Raw genomic sequence first — 8,089 nt, forward strand, 5'->3', positions numbered from 1 at the left:
CTCCATGTGCTTGCCCATCACACAGCCTGCCATTTCTGTACAAAGAAAACTGCCGAAAGCTGACTATATTGGCAGGTTTCAGAAATGTTTCCTGTAAGGAAAGACATACAGGATAGTAGGAAGTAATCAGTGCTTTGATGTCATCCAGATTATAACGTAAACCTCGAAGGTTCATTGTATCAAGTTGGCCATTTTTATTTATGTGTAGGCGAACTGGGTGGAGAGAACTTCTGTTTACGACTACGTCTTTTTTTATTGTCTAGAGAGATCTGTCGTCCTTCATGGATCCTGCTCTGGGTCGATTGGGCAGGTCTTTGCTATTGGAAAAGGATTCCAGCGACTGAGGATGTGAACGAATGATTGTTTTGCATCTTGTGGTAGGAGAAGATGCACCCGAGGAAATGCCCATACCATGGGTTTGCTGGAATGAATGTTAGGGACAGAGAAGGGTGTTGACGTTGATTCATCAACTTTTTTAACCGTGTAGTTCAAAAGACTTTTCATTTGGTTTGAGAACGATTGTTTTGGAGGCACAGAGAGATTCGTCTGCACTCCCACTGTAGTAGTGAAACGAAGTGCAGCAGCATCTGAGATGAAGTCATGGACAGCAACTTTCGAGCCTCAGGGTAAGTAATGTTTCAAATTGTTTTCAAACGCTGCATCTCTTTTTCTTCCAACCATTTAAGGCAAGAACGAAAGTAGAACGAGTGAGAGCCATTGCAATTGATGCAATGAGGACCCGTTTCACATTCATACGTATCGTGGTTCTTGCCACTGCAACGAGCACACGTCAAGGAACTACGACATGACGTTTTCGAGTGACTGAATTTTTGACACTGGAAACATTGGAGAAGGTTTGGAATGTATGGCCGTACCCTCCAATTAAGATAACCTGTCTTGATGGTGGCAGGTGGACGTGGTGATGTAAATGTCCGAATGTGGACATTGGTCAGCATCATAATTCCATCTTTGTGAGTGGAGATACGCTTCACTGCAGAAACTCTTTGGGTGGAGAAACTAGTGAGAATCTCTGACTCGGGAAAGTTCTTCAAATCCCTCTCAACAATAACTTCTCGTGAAGAATTAAAAAAGCATGAGGTGTAACCTCAATAGGTATATCCCCATTCGCCTTTCAATATTAGAGGGGTTCACTGTGCTGAAATGTGGATATTTCCACCAATATGTCACCAGAGCAAAGCTTCTTTACTGACTTTGAGGAGCCAGCACCTTCCTATAGTTCCTTCTAAATGTAAAAGGGAGACATTTGCTCTAAAGGTTTGTCTGAAAGATAATGTAGTATAAAGAAATGAGGTACAGGTGTTACAGATGTTGAAGAATGCTGCTCAGAATCTTTAAGAAGTGGTCGTTTATCTGTAGACTTTTTTATCACTATTTTATTTAAGTTTTTATTTGGAGGATCTATAATAAATAATTTTTCGGTGCCCACTGACTCCACTCACCATGGAGCCCTAAGACGTACTACAATGCCAAAAAAGGACACTGCAGCGACTCCAAGGTTTCGTGAGCACTGTACCCAAACACCAGAATCAGATACAATGTCCACAATATCTGTTGAGAACATCCAACACTGGTACTTGGTTGACCCTTGTGTACCACCCCAAGGCCGCCCGTCTACAGGAATTTAAGGCCAAAGTGGTGTGTTAGGGTTGGACCCCTCAACCATAAGAATCTTCTCCCCTTCACGGGTCACCACGCGCGGAAAACACGTGGGTGGATGTTTAGATCCCAGAGAAGGTAAACTGAAAGAACAGAATCTTCCCTCGGAGGTCTACTCACCACGTACAGAAATACTCACCGAGTTATTAATATATGTGTCTGTTAACATTGTAGATAATGCTAAACAGTTAAACATCACAATGTGCGTGTAGAAGTTATTAATATGTGTCTGTTAACGTTGTAGAGAATAATAAACAGTTAAACATCAAAGTATACGTAAGTAGAAGTTATTAATATGTGTCTGTTAACGTAGTAGAGAATGTTAAACAATTAAACATCAAAGTATACGTGTCGAATAAGTTATTAACATGTGTATTGATGTTTCGTATGAATAAATAAAGATTGTAACCGGAAATACGTCCTTGTGATGCGGAACCAGAGGGAAGTTTAATGATAATAAAAAAGACTAAAGTGACAATAGAGAAATTTTGAACAAATTACAAGAAACTAATAAATCTTCGAAGTTTTTATTGAATATTTTTTGTTTTTTACAGAAAATAGTGACATCCTTGAGGTCAGTATAATTGGACGTATTAATAAATTTACTTCTCTATTGGACATAGTGAGCAGCTTCGCCTAGAGGTAGCGCTACCGGCGAAGAATAAGTTAGACGAAAGGGTATATCTGTAAAGTATAGCGAGTACACGAATTCAGAAGAAAGGCAAGAACCATTTTAACACGAGTTCTAAGGTCTAGAACCACTTGAACATACGTCCTGAGGTCTAGAACCACTTGAACACAAGTTCTGAGGTCTAGAACCACTTGAACACAAGTTCTGAGGCCTAGAAACACTTGCGGTGAACGATGCTTGGACCAGACTCGTCGTATTCTTGTTTGGAGATCCACATCTGCTGGAAGGTGGACAGAGAAGCCAGGATGGATCCACCGATCCAGACGGAGTACTTCCTCTCAGGAGGTGCGATTATTTTGATCTTCATGGTGCTGGGGGCGAGAGCTGTAATCTCCTTCTGCATCCTGTCAGCGATACCTGGGTACATGGTGGTGCCACCAGACAGAACAGTGTTGGCGTACAGGTCTTTACGAATGTCAATGTCACACTTCATGATGGAATTGTAGGTGGTCTCGTGGATACCAGAAGACTCCATACCCAAGAAGGAAGGCTGGAACAGAGCCTCGGGGCAGCGGAACCTTTCATTACCGATTGTGATGACCTGACCGTCAGGCAGCTCGTAGGACTTTTCGAGTGAGGAGGAGGAAGCAGCTGTGGCCATTTCCTGGTCAAAGTCCAGAGCAACGTAACAAAGCTTTTCTTTGATATCACGTACGATTTCCCGCTCGGCTAGAAATGAGAAAATGAGAAATGTTATACATTCCAAGAATAATAATATCTTGGAGGGAAAAATAAAGAAAATAGCACAATAGTGTGTACATGAACTTTATAATTAAAATATGGGAGATTTCATACCTGTGGTTGTGAAGCTGTAACCACGTTCAGTCAAGATTTTCATCAGGTAGTCAGTTAAGTCCCGACCAGCCAAGTCCAATCGGAGGATGGCGTGGGGGAGGGCGTAACCTTCGTAGATGGGTACAGTGTGAGAAACACCGTCACCGCTGTCCAGCACAATACCGGTGGTACGACCGGAGGCATAGAGGGACAGGACGGCTTGGATAGCCACATACATAGCTGGGGTGTTGAACGTTTCAAACATGATCTGTTGAAGGAAGCAGTGTTGGATGAGAACAAACGTCTGATTAATACTACGACACGTGGGTTATTATTGGGATTAGTAAATTTAACGCGATATACAGTAATAATAGAAGACGTACCTGAGTCATCTTCTCTCTATTAGCTTTAGGGTTAAGAGGAGCTTCTGTTAGGAGGACAGGGTGTTCCTCAGGGGCCACACGAAGCTCATTGTAGAAGGTGTGATGCCAGATCTTCTCCATATCGTCCCAGTTGGTGACAATTCCGTGTTCGATGGGGTACTTCAGGGTCAGGATACCACGTTTACTCTGGGCCTCGTCACCGACGTAGCTGTCTTTCTGACCCATACCCACCATTACACCCTGGAAAATAATAAGAGGTAAGATTTTTATTGTATGAGGGTGAAATATATTTGTCACTAGAGTGTTATATAATTGTTTTTCGATAAAAGAGAGTACTGCACAGTTATCCATCACTTAGAAAATACAATAAATCCTATATTTACCTGGTGGCGAGGACGGCCCACGATGGAAGGGAACACGGCTCGTGGAGCATCGTCTCCGGCGAACCCGGCTTTGCACATTCCGGAGCCATTGTCGACAACAAGGGCGGCAACTTCATCGTCACACATGCTGAACAGTTACTGTAAGGAAGAAAATAGAAACGTTAGTTATGTAAGGATATAATAGTTACTTTAAGGAAGAAAACAGAAACGTTAGTTATGTAAGGATATAATAGTTACTTTAAGGAAGAAAACAGAAACGTTAGTTATGTAAGGATATAATAGTTACTTTAAGGAAAAAACAGAAACGTTAGTTATGTAAAGAATAAATAGTTACTGTAAGGAAGAAAACAGAAACGTTAGTTATGTAAAGAATAAATAGTTACTGTAAGGAAGAAAACAGAAACGTTAGTTACAAAGAAAAATAGTTACTGTTTAGTTATGTAAGGATATAATAGTTACTTTAAGGAAAAAAACAGAAACGTTAGTTATGTGAAGAATAAATAGTTACTGTAAGGAAGAAAACAGAAACGTTAGTTATGTAAAGATATAATAGTTACTGTAAGGAAGAAAACAGAAACGTTAATTATGTAAGGATATAATAGTTACTTTAATGAAGAAAACAGAAACGTTAGTTATGTAAAGAATAAATAGTTACTGTAAGGAAGAAAACAGAAACGTTAGTTATGTAAGGATATAATAGTTACTGTAAGGAAGAAAACAGAAACGTTAGTTATGTAAGGATACAATAGTTACTTTAATGAAGAAAACAGAAACGTTAATTATGTTAAGATATGATAGTTACTGTAAGGAAGAAAACAGAAACGTTAGTTATGTAAAGAATAAATAGTTACTGTAAGGAAGAAAACAGGAACGTCAGATATGTGAAGAATAAATAGTTACTGTAAGGAAGAAAACAGAAACGTTAATTATGTTAAGATATAATAGTTACTTTAATGAAGAAAACAGAAACGTTAGTTATGTAAAGAATAAATAGTTACTGTAAGGAAGAAAACAGAAACGTTAGTTATGTAAAGAATAAATAGTTACTGTAAGGAAGAAAACAGGAACGTCAGATATGTAAAGAATAAATAGTTACTGTAAGGAGGATAACAGAAACGTTAGTTATGTAAGGATATAATAGTTACTTTAAGGAAGAAAACAAACGTTAGTTATGTAAGGATATAATAGTTAATGTAAGGAAGAAAAAAGAAACGTTAGTTATGTAAAGAATAAATAGTTACTGTAAGGAAGAAAACAGAAACGTTAGTTATGTAAGGATATAATAGTTACTGTAAGGAAGAAAACAGAAACGTTAGGTATGTAAAAAATAAATAGGTACTGTGAGGAAGAAAACAGATACGTTAGTTATGTTAAGATATGATAGTTACTGTATAGTTTAACAATATCTATAAATGTTATCCTAAATATAAATGTAGGTTCAATGTCAAAACCTGAAAGTTGTACTGATATGTTTCTCAAGAAAATGGCTTTACAGAGATGTTACCTTATTGGCTAATCTTCTATTTCTGTATTTAACTAATAAGTCAACTAGTCCTATACTAAGGTTATATTTCTGTATTTTACTAGTAAGCCAGCTTGTCCTATACTTGGGTAATATTTCTGTATTTAACTATTAAGTCAACTAGTCTTATACTATGGTGATATTTCTTTATTTAACTAGTAAGTCAGCTAGTCCCACACTACCAGAATGTTTTTATTTTATTTAATCTAAGCTTAATCTAATTTATTCAAAAAATATAAAACCGTATATTATCAATTAACTTGACGTTAATATGATATATTTAGAGTGACCTAAGCATCTGTCGGTAAACAAAGCTGCAACAGATATCACGGTAAGGGCTGGTTCGCACAGAAATGATAATCGATAATCGTCAAGAAAGGAGAATCCGAAAACAGTGCCGTTGCTGTCATGGATTTAAGACAAACTTCCACAAAACATATATCTGTCATTCACAATAATAGAAACTCGGTGTTCCTACCGGATGAAAGTTCGTTCCCTTCCAAAACTTGGTACTAGTCCTGCTACAACTGGCTTCCTCTTAGGAGTGGTCCAAACGAAACCAACTGACGCGTTTTGTACTACGGATGACGTCACATATTCTCGTGTCATCTACTGGCAAAGGCGAGAGTGTACAAGCGCTCCAGAATATCTGCCATATACGGACAGGAGGCTCTGAAGGTAACGCCAGCAGGCGAGAAGAAAATCAGGCTATTTCTGTCGTTTCTTCCCACAACCAAATATGCGAGTGTAGCGTTACTGAGTCTGACTAGAGAGCGAAACCTATATTTAGTTTTCATCCATTCTCTGTCTATGTCCCACTTTGGTTGCCTCGAGACTTGTCATGAATCGAGAACCTTCCAACGTACAAAAGTAGATGAGACTTCTCTAAGCCAGAGTGAAGTGGGTCGGCTGGAATTTGTGTTTTTATTCAGATAGAAGGAATACACGTCGATAATTATAAAACATTATTGTCGCAGACAGGATGTTCAACTGTGTGGGTCGAGAAAGGTGTGAACAGGGGTAGCAGATACTCCAGAAAATGTTTTATTTTTCTGTTATATTAAAAGAAAAGTCGAAGCATTTCATAATTCATTGCAAAATACTTGATATAACTAAACAAAATTACGACATTTCTTTATAAAGTAGCACACTTTAATACCTTTGTCTATCGTGATATTCGTTACTTCTCTAACAAAAAGAAGTGTAGTCAACAGCAAAATGTAGATACAGAACTAATTAAAAGAAATGTACAGCCACGCTTGAAAAAACTACATTTTCTGAAACAAGTGCACAGCTCACTGTGTTAATACCCAGTTCTTCTATCGCTACTTTCAGCTGTTTTAAATCACAGTTCCTCCTTTACTATTATCAGCCATGCTAAATCTCAGTTCTTCTTTCACTACCTTCACCTATTTTAAGTCACAGTTCATCTTCACTATTATTAGCCATGTTAAGCCACAGTTCGTCTTTCACTATTAGCCATGTTAAGTCACAGTTTTTCTTTCACTACTTTCACCTGTGTAAAGTAACAGTTTGTCTTTCACTACTATTAGCCATGTTAAGCCACAGTTCTTCTTTCATTAGTATCAGGCATGTTATGTCACAGTTGTTATTTAAATAGTACTAGCCATGCTAAGTCATAGTTCTTCTTTCACTACTTTCACCTGTGTTAAGTCACAGTTCTTCTTTCACTATTTTCACATGTTAACTCTTGAGTTCTTCTTTCACTACTTTGAACCTGTGTTAATTCACAGATTTTCTTTCACTACTATCAGCCATGTGAAGTCACAGATTTTCTTTCACTAATGTCAGCCATGTTAATTGACAGTTCTTCTCTCACTACTTTCACCTGTTTTAAATTACAGTTATTTTTCATCACTTTCACCTGTATGGAGTCACTGTTCTTCTTTCACTACTTTCACCTACGTTAAGTCACAATTCTTCTTTCACAAGTATCAGCCATGCTAAATCCCAGTTCTTCTTTTTGTAAGTTCAGCTATTTTAAGTCACAGCTCTCATTTTACTACTTTCACCTGTGTTGAGTCACAGTTCTTGTTTCACTACTATTAGCCACATTAAGTCACAGTTCTTCTTTTACTACTTTCACCAGTGTTAAGTAACAATTCTCCTTTTAGTATTATTAGACATGCTAAGTATTAGTTTTTCTTTCATTACTATTAGCCATGTTAAGTCACAGTTCTTCTTTTACTACTTTCACCAGTGTTAAATAACAATTCTCCTTTTAGTATTATTAGACATGCTAAGTATTAGTTTTTCTTTCATTACTATTAGCCATGTTAAGTCACAGTTCTTCTTTCACTACTAGCAGCTGTGATAAGTCACAGTTCTTTCTCTACTATCAGTCATATTAATTAATATTTTTTCTTTCACTACTTTGCCCTGTGTTAAGTGACAGTTTTTCTTTCACTACTATTAGGCATGCCAATGCACAGTTTTTCTTTCACTACTATTAGCCATGTAAGTCACAGTTCTTCTTTCACTACTAGCAGCTGTGATAAGTCACAGTTCTTTCTCTACTATCAGTCATATTAATTAATATTTTTTTCTTTCACTACTTTGCCCTGTGTTAAGTGACAGTTTTTCTTTCACTACTATTAGGCATGCCATGTCACAGTTTTTCTTTAACTACTATTAGGCA

General features: G+C 37.5%; 1 pseudogene across 1 annotated transcript; it reads right to left on the reverse strand.

Moving 5' to 3' along the window:
- Positions 1-2,188: 2,188 nt before the first annotated feature.
- On the reverse strand, positions 2,189-6,084 carry LOC143236979 (actin-3-like; annotated as a pseudogene). The gene is made up of 5 exons (XR_013019828.1): positions 5,909-6,084; positions 3,909-4,046; positions 3,526-3,765; positions 3,164-3,410; positions 2,189-3,037 (listed from the first exon to the last, which is right to left on the reverse strand). The product of XR_013019828.1 is annotated as an actin-3-like (transcript).
- Between the last annotated feature and the right edge of the window lie 2,005 nt (positions 6,085-8,089).

This window comes from Tachypleus tridentatus, chromosome 13, assembly GCF_004210375.1.
Source record: "Tachypleus tridentatus isolate NWPU-2018 chromosome 13, ASM421037v1, whole genome shotgun sequence".
NCBI classification, from domain to species: Eukaryota; Metazoa; Arthropoda; class Merostomata; order Xiphosura; family Limulidae; genus Tachypleus; species Tachypleus tridentatus.